This window comes from Oncorhynchus masou, chromosome 12, assembly GCF_036934945.1.
Source record: "Oncorhynchus masou masou isolate Uvic2021 chromosome 12, UVic_Omas_1.1, whole genome shotgun sequence".
Classification (NCBI taxonomy): Eukaryota; Metazoa; Chordata; class Actinopteri; order Salmoniformes; family Salmonidae; genus Oncorhynchus; species Oncorhynchus masou.
The window spans coordinates 60,909,635-60,927,410 of NC_088223.1; the positions used below are offsets into that span (position 1 = coordinate 60,909,635).

General features: G+C 44.2%; 1 pseudogene; it reads right to left on the minus strand.

Annotated features, from left to right (window-relative positions):
* Nucleotides 1-379: 379 nt before the first annotated feature.
* Nucleotides 380-17,138, minus strand: LOC135550552 (protein phosphatase 1A-like; annotated as a pseudogene).
* Nucleotides 17,139-17,776: the final 638 nt, after the last annotated feature.

Sequence of the window (17,776 nt, forward strand, 5' to 3'; positions counted from 1 at the left end):
GCTAGAGAACCTGTTGAATATGTATCACGGTTCAATTGTGTTGCGTTAATTAGATAGAAAGCCCTCAGACACACAGTATGAGAGCTGTAAAAGGAAGATAAAACCTCTTCATCTTCTGATGGCTGAGATGGAGGTCACATTAAAATGCAATGCAATCATCAAGATAACTCTGACAAATAGGATATTGAAATAAAGCACATTTAATCAAATATATCATTTGGAAAGGTATTTATGTCAATAAATGGTGTGAGAGTGTGACTCATCCAATTGTTATGGATTGCCAATTTTCTGTGTTCATTTTAACAGTACCTAACTGATCAGGGCCCCTCACGCGTATGCAGGTATTTCCCACAAGAGTCACCTTGATCATGCATACTTATCTCTTTACAACATGAACATCACGTACCATATTATCCTCACCAAGGTGTTTCATAGCACACTTTTAAACAGGAAAGTTCAAAAAGAAGAAGGCTGAACACGTTTTTATTTAGAGACAACTCCTCCTGGTGGACATACATGAAATGAAGTTTCTTCGTTGTCTGTGATTTACCATCTGGCAGTAATCATTTAAAACACAGTAAAACCTTTAATGATCTGGCATATCAAAATATTTGTCATTATAAATATGTAGTTGAAAGCCACTTGATGGAGATGTAAGTGGATGCTGTGGTGTTCTCTAGTAAATTCTCTGCAAGTTCTTATTCAGTCAAATCATCTTTATTTAGGCTGAAAACAGTCATGACTTTTAACATGTAGTGTCTATACACACACTACACAGTATGTAAGTAAAGTACATACTCATTTAAATCACATATGATAATACATTAACACGTTCATTAATCTACTGACCTTTCTTGGGTTTGTCTTGATCATGTCACTGTAACAGGTTATTAAATCCACTGTCATCAAGGTCGGTAAGGCAGCACAGTACAGGTCATGCCAACCAGACCAAACACAGTACAGGTCATGCCAACCAGACCAAACACAGGACAGAGAGAGAGAGGTTTGATGACTCAACACTAAACATCAACCTGAAATCCATACCTATAGAAGTTGTGCAAAGAATACTGGTGCTAATTTTACCTCTTTGAATTCCATTTTTAAAGAATATAACAATTCAAATTTGACATTGTTATCCATATGGGATAAATATATGTCAGATGGGTTGTCAACTACTGGATCATTTTGCTGAGCCAGAATCTCTGAGTTTAAAAGTGTCAGGTCCTATAAAATAAAATGTTCCCTATATTGTAGAAATATAAAAATCTATAGTCCACAAATTGTATTTTACTTGTTACATCAGGATGTTGCTTGGCAGGAGGGATGCGACAATATTCTTTCGTCAGGTTCCCTTTTGTGATTGATTGAATTGCCACATAATGAAAACAGTTTTTAGTTTGTCATTGGTTGTGTTCCTGAGACGTTTCCCAGACAACAGAGCCTAGACGAGCTTCTCAGAAACACCAAGCCCCTGGAGAAAAATGTGGACTGCTGTTAAGTGATTGTGCATAAATACTGACCCGCTCAGAGATGACGTAGTATTGGTATAGTAACTGAGATAGTTTGATATAAATACAAACACTTACATTAGGTGTAGTAGGTTTGTGTGCCTCTTTCTTTTCGTAATAGGCAGAGATGATACAGTTCCTTCTGCAACACACAGGAAACAGGTTTGAGGACAAGCAGTGTCTCTCTACTCAGAGGATCCTTATTGCACTTACTTGCTCTGCAGACCGCCTCCAGGTGGTAAACCTGGGACATCAGTGTTTGCCAGAACAGTGAGGACAGACAGCAGGTCAGGATCCTCCCCCTGGGAACTCAGCTCCTCATAAATCTCTATCAAAAGGGAAGAGGGGAGTATTTGAAAGAAAGAAAAACAATGATTGAAATGATACATGTAGCGTACTTGACAATAGTGCACCTGTCCTCTCTGTATCAATGAACTGTTTCACTCCACAAAATGAGTGCCTTTTGCATTCCTTTGATATTTGAAGTAGAAATGGTGGACAGATATTGACTTTTAAAAGCCTGTTATATTAAATGAAGTTGCCTTTAATATAGACCACATGGACAATTCAATACATTTGTTTTTTTAATATTAATTAAGACTTGCTAAAGTGCCCGAAATTCAGCATTTGTACAAGTCCTTTTAAGCATCCTCTGTGGCTTATAGGACTATTCTAACCCCCTTAACCCCAACATTTCTCCAAGTTCATCATTGCAAAGCCCTAGTTATTTTGTTGCATTTTGTCAACACTGTTACTTGAACTGAGCTCTTGTTTTAATATCTTTTTCAAAAGAAGTATTGAACATCTAATAGTCAAATCACAGTGTAAAAGCAGGTGAGCTGGTTCTACTCCTTTTGGCAATTTTTTTATGTTTCGTGGTGGAAAACTGAGCTGGTCGATCACACCATGTCAACCCTGTTAGCTATGAACAGACAGGCTAGACATTTTTTTTACAGAAATGTTTTGGGGTGAAGCTTGCATTCAATCGCCCCAAGCTTCTATTCCTTCTGTCACAAGGGGATTTATGGCTGATTTAAGAAGTCGTCAACCCTGTTACTGTATTTGCACTTAATAGGCACTTACTATAGTATTTCTTTTATTCAACCTCTTGAGATGGGAAAACGTGTTTTTTATTTAACATTTTGTTTAACATGCTCTTTATGACAGAGTGTTGGTGTTTTTAAGTACTCAAAAGGTGCCTAATTTGTGGAATGACCCAACTATAGTTGTGTAAATCTTGTTGTAAACTGATTTGGGGTTAAAATGGATAAACTGAAGTGAGTGAATATAATTATCCTCACAACAACCCCCACAATACTGCACCTGCCACTTTAGACTCCAGCAGATCTTCAAGCGCTGCCTCCTGGTGTAGGGCCTCTGCTGAGAGCTGGGGGGAGCCAGGGAAGCAGACCAAGATTATACTGATGTTGTCCAGACTGCCCTGCAGAGGAGAACAAGCCAACCAGGGTTAGGACAGTCCCAGTACACAGAGATCCCCTCATGGTAGGATATAGTACAGACCTGACATAAGTACATCTTACATTTGTAAAGAGGGTTGACTGTTGTTAGCAAATTTTTGTGATGTGCCCTCTGAACAGTATGTGAGATAGGATAATCTTTCACTCCATTATGATAATGGTGAAAATGTATTGAGCTGTAGATATTGTTGTTGGTCAAGTGCCAAATCAGGTGAGAGCCAAACAAGGCTTACTAGAAGGCTACTAGCAGGATTACAACAGCCTGCTAAGTAGTGACCTATTGACCTCCAACTACGACCACTTCTCTTCTGTGTTTGTCTGATCCTTACAAGATTAGGCCCCCTTTGTTCTAGAAGTTACCACACTCTCAAATGATAGAGTACTGCCTGTCTTCCCTGTAGCCTACGTGGTGTATGAACTGCTGACTGTTATTCATTTGCAGATGATTGTTGACACCTCAACCAGGATTAAGGGGCAGGGCAATTTGCGACTGTTGTTGTCTTCGTAATCAGTGGCTGTATTGGAGGGGGGGTGGTTTCTCCTCTCATAGGCAATCAGCAATTGGTATCATGGAGGTGTGCTCTTTACCTCTGCAAGGCAATTATTGCTAGCGCTTCAGTCTCCCATGTTTTCTCAGTGGCGGTCTGGTTGCAAATCTAAGACCATCGATGAAACAAAGAAGGTGCTGTAGAGTTGTTCTGCTGAGTTATTTGAGGAAGGAAAGAGAGGAAGGCTCCACACCACTCTCTTACTTGAGTATCTTACCTCCAACTATGACCACTTCTCTTCTGAAAAACAGCTTGTATCTCAAGGCCATCAGACTGTTAAATAGCCATCACTAGGCACCTTAGAGGCTGCTGCCACATATACATAGACTTGAAATGACTGGCCACTTTAATAATGGAACACTAGTCACTTTAATAATGTTTACATATTTTTGCTATACTGTACAGTACCAGTCAAACGTTTGGACACACCTACTCATTCAAGGGGTTTCTTTATTTGGACTATTTTCTACATTGTAGACTAATAGTGAAGACATCAAAACTATGAAATAACACATGGAATCATGTAGTAACCAAAAAAGTGTTAAACAAATCTAAATATATTTTAGATTTGAGATTCGTCAAAGTAGCCACCCTTTGAATTGATGACAACTTTGCACAATCTTGGCATTCTCTCAACCAGCTTCATGAGGTAGTCACCTGGAATGCATTTCAATGGAATGCATTTGTATTTTATTTTATTTATTTCACCTTTATTTAACCAGGTAGGCCAGATGAGAACAAGTTCTCATTTACAACTGCGACCTGGCCAAGATAAAGCAAAGCAGTGCGACAAAAACAACACAGAGTTACACATGGGATAAACAAACGTACAGTCAATAGTACAATAGAAAAAAATCTATATACAGTGTGTGCAAATATAGTAAGATTAGGGAGGTAAGGCAATAAATAGGCCATTGTGGCAAAATCATTTAAATTTAGCATTAACACTGGAGTGATAGATGTGCAGATGATGATGTGCAAGTAGAGATTCTGGGGTGCAAAAGAGCAAGAGGGTAAGTAAAAATATGGGGATGAGGCAGTTGGGTGGGCTATTTACAGATTGGCTGTGTACAGGTACAGTGATCGGTAAGCTGCTCTGACAACTGATACTTAAAATTAGAGAGGGAGATATGACTCCAGCTTCAGAGATTTTTGCAGTTTGTTCCAGTCATTAGCAGCAGAGAACTGGAAGGAAAGGCAGCCAAAGGAAGTGTTGGCTTTGGGGATGACCAGTGAAATATACCTGCTGGAGTGCATGCTACGTGGGTGTGTTGCTATGGTGACCAGTGAGCTGAGATAAGGCGGGGCTTTACCTGGAAAATACATATAGATGACCTGGAGTCAGTGGGTTTGGCGATGAATATGTAGTGAGGGCCAGCCAACAAGAGGACACATGTTGCAGTGGTGGGGCATTGGTGACAAAATGGCGCTGTGATAGACTAGTATATGGGGCTTTGGTGACAAAATGGCGCTATGATAGACTACAAACAGTTTGCTGAGTAGTAGGTGTTGGAGGCTATTTTGTAAATTACATCGCCAAAGTCAAGGATCGGTAGGATGGTCAGTTTTACGAGGGTTTTACGAGGATGTTTGGCAGCATGAGTGAAGGAGGCTTTGTTGCGATACAGGAAGCCGATTCTAGATTTAATTTTGGATTGGAGATGCTTAATGTGAGTCTGGAAGGTGAGTTTTCTGTCTAACCAGACACCTAGGTATTTGTAGTTGTCCCCATATTCTAAGTCAGAACCATCCAGAGCAGTGATGCTAGTCGGGTGGGAGGGTACGGGCAGCAATCAATTGAAGAGCATGCACTTAGTTTTACTAGAATGTAAAGCAGTTGTAGGCCACGGAAGGAGTGTTGTATGGCGTTGAAGCTTGTTTGGAGGTTTGTTAGTACAGTGTCCAAAGAAGGGCCAGATGTATACATAATGGTGTCGTCTGCGTAGAGGTGGATCAGAAAATCACCAGCAGCAAGAGCGACATCATTGATATATACAGAGAAAAAAGTCGCCCCAGAATTGAACCCTGTGGTACGTGAACCCCTAGAGCACATATGTCAGAGTCAAGGCCCGCGGGCCACATCCGGCCCGCGAGAAGGTTTTTTACGGCCCCTGGGATGATCTTGATTTATTATTAGAACCGGCCCGCAGACCGCAGCAAGCCGGCAGCCCGCAGATCTTTTACACGCACCAATACTACATTTCCCACAATGCAACGGTGACGCACCGAGCAGTAGGCTGCTTCATTTCAATATTTATTGGCACAGCAGTCGTCAGCATCACAGTAAAATTAACTTTCAGATACCCATCAAAAATGGCAAAACGGAAGGTGGACACTGAGAACCGGGGTTTCAAACAAGGTGGGAGTCGGAGTATATGTTCACGGAGGTAGCTGGAAAACCTGTGTGTCTTCTGTGTGGAGAAAGTGTGGCGGTACTGAAAGAGTATAATCTGAGACGACATTATGAAACGAAACACGCGGACAAAAACAAGAATATGGACATGGAACAAAGGCTACAAAAGGCAGAGGAATTAAAACGAGGCCTCAAATCTCGACAGGCTCTGTTCAAAAAAGCCAAATCACAAGGCCAGGCTGCTGTCAAGGCCAGTTTTATTTTGGCAGAAGAGATCGCTAAATCAGCCCGGCCATTTACGGAGGGGGATTTCATCAAAAACTGCATGATTAAAGTTTGTGAGTTTGCCCAGAAAAAAAGGCAACTCTTTTTAAATGTGAGTCTGAGCAGAAACACCATTGCCGAGAGAGTAGACCAGTTGTCCATCAATCTAAAAGAGCAGCTTGTGAAAAAGAAAAGATTTCATTGCATATTCCTTGGCTGTGGATGAGAGCACCGACATTTCTGACATTGCCCAGTTGTCAATTTTCATCCGCGGAGTGGACTCCAGCCTAAGCGTGACAGAGGATTTTTACGTCCTATGCATGGCACAACTACGGGGCATGATTTGTATGAAGAGGTGTCAAGATGTGTAAATGAGATGGAGCTGCCTTGGGAAAAACTCGTGGGTTTGACAACCGACGGAGCACCTGCGATGTGTGGACACAGGAGCGGACTTGAAGATACGGGAAAAGATGCAAGAGGAAAACGCGACAGGTGAGCTGACAGCTTATCATTGTATCATACACCAGGAAGCGTTGTGCGGTAAAGCCTTGAAAATGGAGCATGTAATGAGCATCATCACGCGCACAGTTAACTTTATCAGAGCCAAAGGTTTGAATCACCGCCAGTTCAAGGCATTTCTGACGGAGTTAGAAACGGAGCATGGTGATTTGCCTTATCACACAGAGGTGCGATGGCTAAGCCAGGGAAAGGTGCTTCAAAGATGTTTCGAGCTTCGTGAGGAGATTTGTCTGTTCTTGGACAGCAAAGGGAAAGACACAACACAACTCCGAGACGAAATGTTTCTGTGTGAAATGGCTTTTCTGTGTGACATTACAAGTCATCTGAATGCAATGAACTTGCAGCTGCAGGGTCGGGATCATGTCATCTCTGATATGTACAGTACAGTGAAGGCATTTAAAACCAAACTGACTCTGTGGGAGACGCAGATGCGGAAAGAAAATTTGAGCCACTTTCCCAGCTGCCAGACCATGAAAGAGAAGCTCTCTACCAGTGCGTTCCCGAGCGCACAGTTGGCTGATAAAATAGGTATGCTTGCCGCTGACTTTCGACGCCGATTTGCTGACTTTGAAGCACAAAAAAGCAGGTTGGAACTGCTCGGTAACCCATTTGCTGTTGACGTGGAAAGCTCACCACCAAACCTCCAAATGGAGTTGATTGACCTCCAATGCAATGATGCACTGAGGGCAAAATATGCGGCAGTGGGTGCTGCGGAGTTCGCCCGTTTCCTCCCCGACACAATGCCCCAACATCCAGGCTGCTCAAACGTTGTCTATGTTTGGCAGCACATACCTGTGTGAACAACTTTTTCTTTGATGAACCTGAACAAAACATCACACAGAAGTCGACTTACTGCTGAACACCTCCACTCAATTCTGAGGATTTCCTCAGCTCAGAGCCTTACCCCGAACATTGATGAACTTGTGGAAAAGATGGGACACCACCAAGTATCACCCTCAACCTCAAACAAGTGAACATTACTGTGCAATCACATATTTAGAGTTTTTACTCAGTTCAAGTTTAAAAGTTAAAGTTTAATATTTGTTTTCACTGCATGTTACTTCTCCTTAAACAAAGTGTTGTTTTTGATTAATAGATTTTTGCACTTTATTTTATTGTATTTCTATCCAATTATATTTTAAAAATATTTCAGTTGAGTGGATGATAGAAAATTGCTATTATTGTTTTTTTCTTTGAAGTAAATTTAGCCCACTTTTGCTAAAATAGAAAATATAGGCTACTGATGGTGCCTTGAATACCGGTTTCTTTCATTTAATGTTCATGTTATGGGGATTTTTATATAAAGGAAATTTGTCTTTTGTGTCTGTTGAAAATTAAAGATTACTGACAGAGCCATAAGAAAATATTGCTTTATTTATCTGATCATATTGGAATATATTTGTTAGGTTTTCAGTAGGTTCAATTAGGTTCACTAGACTATATGCGTCATTTAAAATTTTTTCAATGAACATTCGAACAGTCCGGCCCTCGGCTTGTAGCTAAATTTTTTATTTGGCCCTCCGTCCATTTGACTTTGACACCCCTGCCCTAGAGACTGCCAGAGGTCTGGACAACAGGCCCTCCGATTTAACACACTGAACACTATCTGAGAAGTAGTTGGTGAACCAGGCGAGGCAGTCATTTGAGAAGCCAATTAACATGTGTGCCTTTTTAAAAGTTAATTTGTGGAAATTCTTCCTTCTTAATGCATTTGAGCCAATCAGTTGTATTGTGACAGAAGAGCCATTTTTGGTAAAAAACCAAGTCCATATTATGACAAGAACAGCTCAAATAAGCAAAGAGAAACGACAGTCAGTCATTACTTTAAGATATGAAGGTCAGTCAATCCGGAAAATTTCAAGAACTTTGAAAGTTTCTTCAAGTGCAGTTCCAAAAACCCTCAAGTGCTATGATGAAACTGGCTCTCATGAAGACCGCCACAGGAACGTAAGACCCAGAGTTCCCTCTGCTGCAGAGGATATGTTCATTAGAGTTACCAACCTCAGAAATAGGCAATTAACTGCACCTCAGATTGCACCTCACAGAGTTCAAGTAACAGACACATCTCAACATCAACTGTTCAGAGGAGATTGTGTGAATCAGGCCTTCATGGTCGAATTGCTGCAAAGAAACCACTACTAAAGGACACGGATAATAAGAAGAGACTTGCTTGGGCCAAAAAAACATGAGCAATGGACATTAGACCGATGGAAATCTGTCCTTTGGTCTGATAAGTCCAAATTTGAGATTTTTATTCCAACCGCCGTGTCTTTGTGAGACGCAGAGTACGTGAACGGATTATCTCCGCATGTGTGGTTCCCACAGTGAAGCATGGAGGAGGAGGTGTGATGGTGTGGGTTGTCTTGCTGGTGACACTGTCTGTGATTTTATTTAGAATTCAAGGCACACTTAATTAACCAGCATGGCTACCACAGCATTCCGCAGCGATACGCCATCCCATCTAGTTTGCTCTTAGTTGGACTATCATTTGTTTTTCAACAGGACAATGACCCATAACACACCTCCAGGCTGTATAAGGGCTATTTGACAAGGAAGGAGAGTGATGGAGTGCTGCATCAGATGACCTGGCACCCACAATCACCCGGCCTTAACCCAATTGAGATGGTTTGGGATGAGTTGGACCGCAGAGTGAAGGAAAAGCAGCCAACAAGTGCTCAGCATATGTGGGGACTCCTTCAAGACTGGTGGAAAATAATTCCTCGTGAAGCTGGTTGAGAGAATGCCAAGAGTATGCAAAGCTGTCATCAAGGCAAAGGGTGGCTACTTTGAAGAATTTCTAATATAAAATATATTTTGTGTTATTTTATAGTTTCTGTCTTTACTATTATTCTACAACATAGAAAATAGTAAAAGTATAGAAAAACCCTTGATTGAGTTGGTTTCCAAACATTTGACTGGTACTGTATATAATGTATTCTATTCTACTGTATTTAGTCTATGACACTCTAACATTGCTCATCCTAATATATATATATTCCTGAATTCCATTCTTTTACTTTTAGGTTGTGTGTATTGTGTGTATTGTTGTGAATTTGAGATACTACTGAACTGTTGGAGCTAGAAACACAAGCATTTCTCAACACCCGCAATAACATCTGCGAAACGTGTATGTGACAAATAAAATTTGATTTGATTTAGTTATTTTCAGATGATCTCATTTTGCTCTTTTGTAGCTTTGCCAACTATGTGTGTGTTTTCTATACCTGTTCGCTCCTCTCCTGTAGGCTTTACAGATGCTCCCCACCCCTTGGCTGCAACCGTTCTAATTTAGTGAACCCTGCATGCACAACAATGTGGGATTCCTGGTCTGTCTCTGGCAGTGTTTTGAACTCTTTCTTCACCTCCTTGCCTCTTTTGACCTCACCTGTTCCCAGTCTCCTCCCACTCACAAGGCAGGCAATACGCTTGACCTCATATTCACCTACCTTCCATCACTGTAAATTTCAAGCTTCTGGCTCTTTTCGATCTTCACCGCCCTCCGTAGCCCTTTCCTGCAGTCAATGACCAAAACCCACCCTCTTTGGCCTCATGGATGGAATGTTATTCATATTTTTTATAATTTCATTAATAAAGATAATTTCAAAAACCTGCAGAAAGTTAGGTGTTTCTATGTCAAACAGTTGTTATATTATGTGATGTACAGTATATAAAGTGCAATATTGGAATGCATTACATTTCAACTCTATTTGACACAGTACAGGTGTTTTCTTTTTTTAAAGCCAATAACCATATGTGTAAGGTGTATACTTCTGTTTCAAGGTAAATGTGTTAAAGATGACCAAGATACACTCTTTGTGACCCTGATTGAGCCCATTGCAGTAAAAGATTAAACCTCCCCTCCTCTTCCCATTCTGCGGATTACTTTGTCAAACACGTTGAAAAGAAGGTCGACGACATCTCCTCCTCATTCCCTCAGCCTTTTGAGGACACTGGTCCCACTCACACAGAACTACCCTACACCTTGACCTCTTTCTACCTCTCTTTTCAGATCAAATCCTGCGATTACTGTGGTCCGGCCGCCTGACAACCTGCTCTCTTTACTCCATCCCCTTCTCCAGACAATCTCTGGAGACCTCCCATTCCTCATAAACTCATCCCTGACCACTGCCTGTGTACCCCCTGACCTTAAAATGGCCAGGGTCGTTTCCCTCAAGAAACCAACACTTGACCCCACTGACGCCAAAAATTACAGACCAGTATACCTATCTTTTGTTTCCAAAACTCTTGAGCGTGCTCTCTGACCAACTCTCTCTCTATCTCTTTCAGAACAATCTTCTTGACCCTAACCAGTCAGGCATCAAGATGGGTCACTCAACCGAGACTGCTCTTCTCTGTGTCACGAAGGCTCTCCGCACTGCTGAAGCTGACACTCTCTCCTTTGTTCTCATCTTCCTAGATCTATCCACAACCTTCAACAATGTGAACCATCAGATTCTCCTCTTCACGCTCTCAGGGCTGGGTGTCTCAGGCTCTGCACACTTTTGGATTGCATCCTACCTGGCAAGCCACTCCTACCTGGTGACGTGGAGCGGATCTGTGTCTGCACCACATACTTTCAATACAGGTGTCCCTCAGGGCTCAGTTCTAGGCCCTCTCTTCTTCTCTCTATACACCATGTCACTTGGTTCTGTCATATCCTCGCATGGTCTCTCCTATTACTGCTATGCGGATGACACCCAGGTGGCGACACGCATCTCTGCGTTCAAAATCACGGAGCTCTTTGGTAAGGCCATTCTACTGTCAATGTTGGTCTGTGGGGGTTGCATGGCTGTGTGCTCGATTTTATACACCTGTCAGCAACGGTTGTGGCTGAAATAGCCGAATCTACTAATTTGAAGGGGTGTCCACATAATTTTGTATATATAGTGTGCCTCAGCTTGGATGTAAGCCCACCACCTCAAGCTCAACCTGGACAAGATGGAGCTTCTCTTCCTCCCAGGGAAAGCTTGCCCACTCCAAGACCTCTCCATCAAGGTTGACAACTCGAGTGTCCCCCTCCCAGAGTGCAAAGAACCTTGGCGTGACCCTGGACAACACCCTGTCATTCTCTGTAAACATCAATGCAGTGACCTGCTCCTGCAGGTTCCTGCTCTACAACATCCATAGAGTTCGACCCTACCTCACACAGGAAGCCAGGCAGGTCCTAATACAGGCAGTTGTCATCTCCCGTCTATATTACTGCAACTTGCTGTTGGCTGGGCTCCCGCTTGTGCCATCAAACTCCTGCAACTTATCCAGAACACTGCAGCCCGCCTGGTGTTCAACCTTCCCAAATTCCCCCATGTCACCCTGCTCCTTCGCACACTCCACTGGCTTCCAGTTGAAACTCGCATCCACTACAAGGCCATGGTTCTTACCTACTGAGCAGCAAGAGGAACTGCCCCTCCCTACCTTCAGGCTATGCTCAAACCCTACACCCCAACCCGAGTACTCCGCTCTGCCACCTATTGTCTCTTGGCTCAGAACCAGCTTCCCCCTGAAGCTAGGACAGCAGAATCCCTGCTCATCTTCCGAAAACTTTGAAATTCTACCTCTTCAAAGAGTATTTTAAATAATCCCCTCGCACCCCCTCCTCACGTCCGATCCTGATGTGACCTGGGTGGGCTAATAAAAGCAGAGTCTGATGTACAAATGCTGTACGGAACCTTATCCTTTGTATAAGACTGACCCTCCACACAGCAAAGCTAAAGCACATAGTCTCCCTTCAGGAACATGAATAGCCTACTTCCTCCTTCATGCACAACTGAACTGACTATGATGGTGAAGTGTGTGAGAGCATTAGAAACTGTGACATTTTCAGGTCGTTGAGCAGAATCTCTAAACTGGAACACTGTTATATAACCGCCAAGCCATACTAAGGTGAGGATATGGTAGTCAAAGCCAGCCCAGCTCAGCTCACAGAGTATGTGTTCAATAGGTGTGTGCTAGTGGGTATGTGTTTGTAAAGGTATTGTGACGTCATACATTCTCATGTCCCAGTGGTCTGTCTAAGCCTTGCGAAGGTCAGAAGGTACTCTTTGAGTTCTGGTATATCCTCGATAATCGTATTTCTTGGGATTATTATTATGTAATGGAAAATAAAGCCATAGCCTCTGCCAAAATAATATCACATTTTATTAACTAATGTTCAGTCTGTGTGGCTCATGTTTAACCAGATCAGAACATTTTGCCCTGTCTACATTGAGGATAGTGCATCCACATGTTGACAGCAAACTGATACACTTATGCACCAACATGTACATGAAGGGACTATTTTAACAGATCACTGATGTGGTCCATATGTAATGATCTACATGTGACCTTGGGTACTGACCTTATAGAGGCAGAGGTCAATGACCTGGGAGCAGACGTCCCTGAGGTCAGTGCAGACGCGCAGACGGCTGCGGATGAAAGCACACAGCTCCTCGTTGGAGACCGTGTCCCACACCCCGTCACAAGCCAGCACCAGGAACTCATCCCCGGGCGACCGCTCCACCACACACACCTCTGGCTCCGGAGACACCATCTGCTGGGTGGGTGGCCGGTTCTCTGCCCCCTTGTAGCTGAAGTCCCCCAGGGCTCGGGACACGGCCAAGGAGCCGTTGATGCGCTGCAGGGACACGGAGCCACCGGCGCTCTCAATGCGCTCCCTCTCCAGAGGGCTGTAGGGCTTGTGGTCCTCAGTGGAGAAGCACACTTGCCCTGCCCGGCACAGCATGGCACGCGAGTCTCCACAGTTGGCGAAGTAGAAGTATCGTGGTGAGATGAGAGTGGAGGTCACGGTGGTGCCACCCCGCTCCCAGCCCTCACGGCGGGCTGCAGTTAGCAGGTGTTTGTCTGTGTGTAGGAAGCCATCTGTGAAGCTCCCTCTTACCCGATCAGGGTGGTCCTCTGGCCCGATCCCTCCTACAGGACACACCCGTACAGTTAGTACACACATACCGTACAGTTGGTACACACATACCGTACAGTTGGTACACACATACCGTACAGTTGGTACACACATACCGTACAGTTAGTACACACATACCGTACAGTTGGTACACACATACCGTACAGTTGGTACACACAGTACACACATACCGTACAGTTGGTACACACATACCGTACAGTTGGTACACACATACCGTACAGTTGGTACACACATACCGTACAGTTGGTACACACATACCGTACAGTTGGTACACACATACCGTACAGTTGGTACACACATACCGTACAGTTGGTACACACATACCGTACAGTTGGTACACACATACCGTACAGTTGGTACACACATACCGTACAGTTGGTACACACATACCGTACAGTTGGTACACACATACCGTACAGTTGGTACACACATACCGTACAGTTGGTACACACATACCGTACAGTTGGTACAAACATAACGTACAGTTGGTACACACATACCGTACAGTTGGTACACACATACCGTACAGTTGGTACACACATACCCATACAGTTGGTACACACATACCGTACAGTACACACATACCGTACAGTTGGTACACACATACCGTACAGTTGGTACACACATACCGTACAGTTGGTACACACATACCGTACAGTTGGTACACACATACCGTACAGTTGGTACACACATACCGTACAGTTGGTACACACATACCGTACAGTTGGTACACACATACCGTACAGTTGGTACACACATACCGTACAGTTGGTCACACATACCGTACAGTTGGTACACACATACCGTACAGTTGGTACACACATACCGTACAGTTGGTACACACATACCGTACAGTTGGTACAAACATAAGGTACAGTTAGTACACACATACCGTACAGTTGGTACACACTTACCATACAGTTGGTACAAACATACCGTACAGTTAGTACACACATACCGTACAGTTGGTACACACAGGCCATACAGTTGGTACACACATACCGTACAGTTGGTACACACTTATCGTACAGTTGGTACACACATACCGTACAGTTGGTACACACTTATCGTACAGTTGGTACACACATACCGTACAGTTGGTACACACTTATCGTACAGTTAGTACACACATACCGTACAGTTGGTACACACAGGCCATACAGTTGGTACACACATACCGTACAGTTGGTACACACATACCATACAGTTAGTACATACAGGCCGTACAGTTGGTACACATAGGCCGTACAGTTGGTACACACATACCATACAGTTGGTACACACATACCGTACAGTTGGTACACACATACCGTACAGTTGGTACACACACACATACACACAGGCCATACAGTTGGTACACACATACCGTACAGTTGGTACACACATACCGTACAGTTGGTACACACAGGCCATACAGTTGGTACACATGGTACAGTTGGTACACACATACAATACAGTTAGTACATACAGGCCGTACAGTTGGTACACATAGGCCGTACAGTTGGTACACACATACCGTACAGTTGGTACACACATACCGTACAGTTGGTACACACAGGCCGTACAGTTGGTACACACATGCCGTACAGTTGGTACACACATGCCATACAGTTGGTACACACATACCGTACAGTTGGTACACACATACCGTACAGTTGGTACACACATACCATACAGTTGGTACACACATACGCCGTAGGTACCGTACAGTTGGTACACACATTGGTACACACATACCGTACAGTTGGTACACACAGGTACCGTCATACAGTTGGTACACATACACATAGGCCGTACAGTTGGTACACACATACCGTACAGTTGGTACATATAGGCCGTATAGTTGGTACACACATACCGTACAGTTGGTACACACAGGCCATACAGTTGGTACACACATACCGTACAGTTGGTACACACAGGCCATACAGTTGGTACACACATACCGTACAGTTGGTACACACATACTGTACAGTTGGTACACACATACCGTACAGTTGGTACACACATACCGTACAGTTGGTACACACAGGCCGTACAGTTGGTACACACATACCGTACAGTTGGTACACACATACCGTACAGTTGGTACATATAGGCCGTACAGTTGGTACACACATACCGTACAGTTGGTACACACAGGCCATACAGTTGGTACACACAGGCCATACAGTTGGTACACACATACCGTACAGTTGGTACACACATACCGTACAGTTGGTACATATAGGCCGTACAGTTGGTACACACATACCGTACAGTTGGTACATATAGGCCGTACAGTTGGTACACACATACCGTACAGTTGGTACATATAGGCCGTACAGTACACAAGCAGTAAGTATACATAGGAAGTCAGTACACACTGCACACAGGCAGTAAATGCAGTGGCTAAAATGATTTGTGTTATTGGTCAGCTACGTATTTATTTTACCACAACACTGCTACTTTATCTTGCTAATCTCCAGTAACCTAAAATGTAGTGATCATTTATAGTTATTACCAGGTATACACCTCTCTAACATAGGCTATTCAATATATCACTGAGGAGTCACATGCTTTACCCCGATGAGCTTAATGTTACATATAAATATCTGCTCTCGGATGAGTCATCAACTCAATATATGAAGATCTGTTCACGCATCTCTTTTGTATCAAGCATCTATTTAAACTATGAGATGAAACAGGCTGTTAAGTAACATGAGAAGTATGTCAAACACAGATGATAACATTTTGTCTAAGTTTGTTTTACCTGTAGCTAGGACCTGATCAAGCAGGTGTTGTGAGGCGTACTGTGCCACTTGGTTGCCCGCATGCCCATCAAACACAGCAAAGAAGCTCCAGTCTGCCAGCCCTGCGCCCAGCTGAGGCACACAGTTGTGGTAGTCCTCCATGTTAGCCCTCCAGCCCTGCATGCTGCCCAGGGCGTAGGTCAGGCCCCAGCGGGAGCAGCCCTCCTCAGTCAGCTTGTCCAGGACGGGACGGTCCAGGTAGGGGCTGGGGATCACCTCCTCCCCCTCCCCCTGCATGTGCTCTGCCCCTCCACGCCCCCTCCCTTGAAGAAGGAGCTGACCCTCTTCTCTGTCTCCTTCACCAGCTGCCGGACAAATGCAGGCATCTCCACACTCCCCTTCCGTGTTGTCCTCATGGCTACAGCAGCTGACAGTGTGGTTCTGGGTGTCTTCTTTCCCTCTCCCCCCCGCTGTGGGCCTGTGGGCCTGTGGGCCAGTGGGCTGTTGGCTAGGCCTGTGGGCCTGTGGGCCAGTGGGCTGTTGGCTAGGCCTGTGCCGCGCCGTGTGCTGCCTGCGTAGCCCCGCTTCTCCAAGCCTTTCAGAGCATGGCTTCCCAGGCTGATGCTATTGGTCTGGCTGATTGATTTTCTCTGTGCTGCTGCTTGCTGTTTACACCCCTCTCTCTGCCCATATCCTTCCTTTCAGTCCTCTCTTCTCTCTTCCTGTTCTCTCTGGAAATCTCACTGATCTGCACTCTCTCCTGTTTTCATCCCTGCTCTGTGTTTGTTAGCTTTCCTCTGTAGTCCTGTGATTTCACCTTCTCCCTCTCTTTTTCATAGCACTTCCCTCTTTCTCCAGCTGTCCCCTAGTCTTTCTGTTTGCCTCATCTGTGATTGGTTGGCTATTTATGTAGACCAATCCCTGAGCAGCATAGCTCATCCCTGTCATGCATGCGCTGTCACTTCTCCCTCCCTCCCTCCCTGTCTTCCTATCTGTGCCTCTGTTTTCCATCCCTCCCCATCCAGCCAGCTCTCTGCTAATCTCGACCTTTGATGAGTCTGGATTATCAGGCTTCTAGCCTGCAGATTAGAGGAGCCAGAAGCATCAGTCTTTTATAACAGCAGCACAGACTACTGCATGTGAGAGGAATGGACTGGGAGAGAGGGAAGGAGGGACTGAGAGAGAGGGAGGGAGGGAGGGAGGTAGGGAGGGAGGGAGGGAGGGAGGGAGGGAGGGAGGGAGGGAGGGAGGGACAGGAAGAGAGAGAGAAGGCTCATCTATATTATGCACACTGATGCTCCCTTTTAAATCCACTATGAGTCATGTGATGGTGCATTTGTAGTGTTTTACTTTGCCTTGAGCTGAATATGTGTATGACGCACTTAGCTCTGGCCATGGCCAGTCTTTATTTAGAACAACCTGCCTGACACTATTTATACTGATAATTCATATGCAAATAAA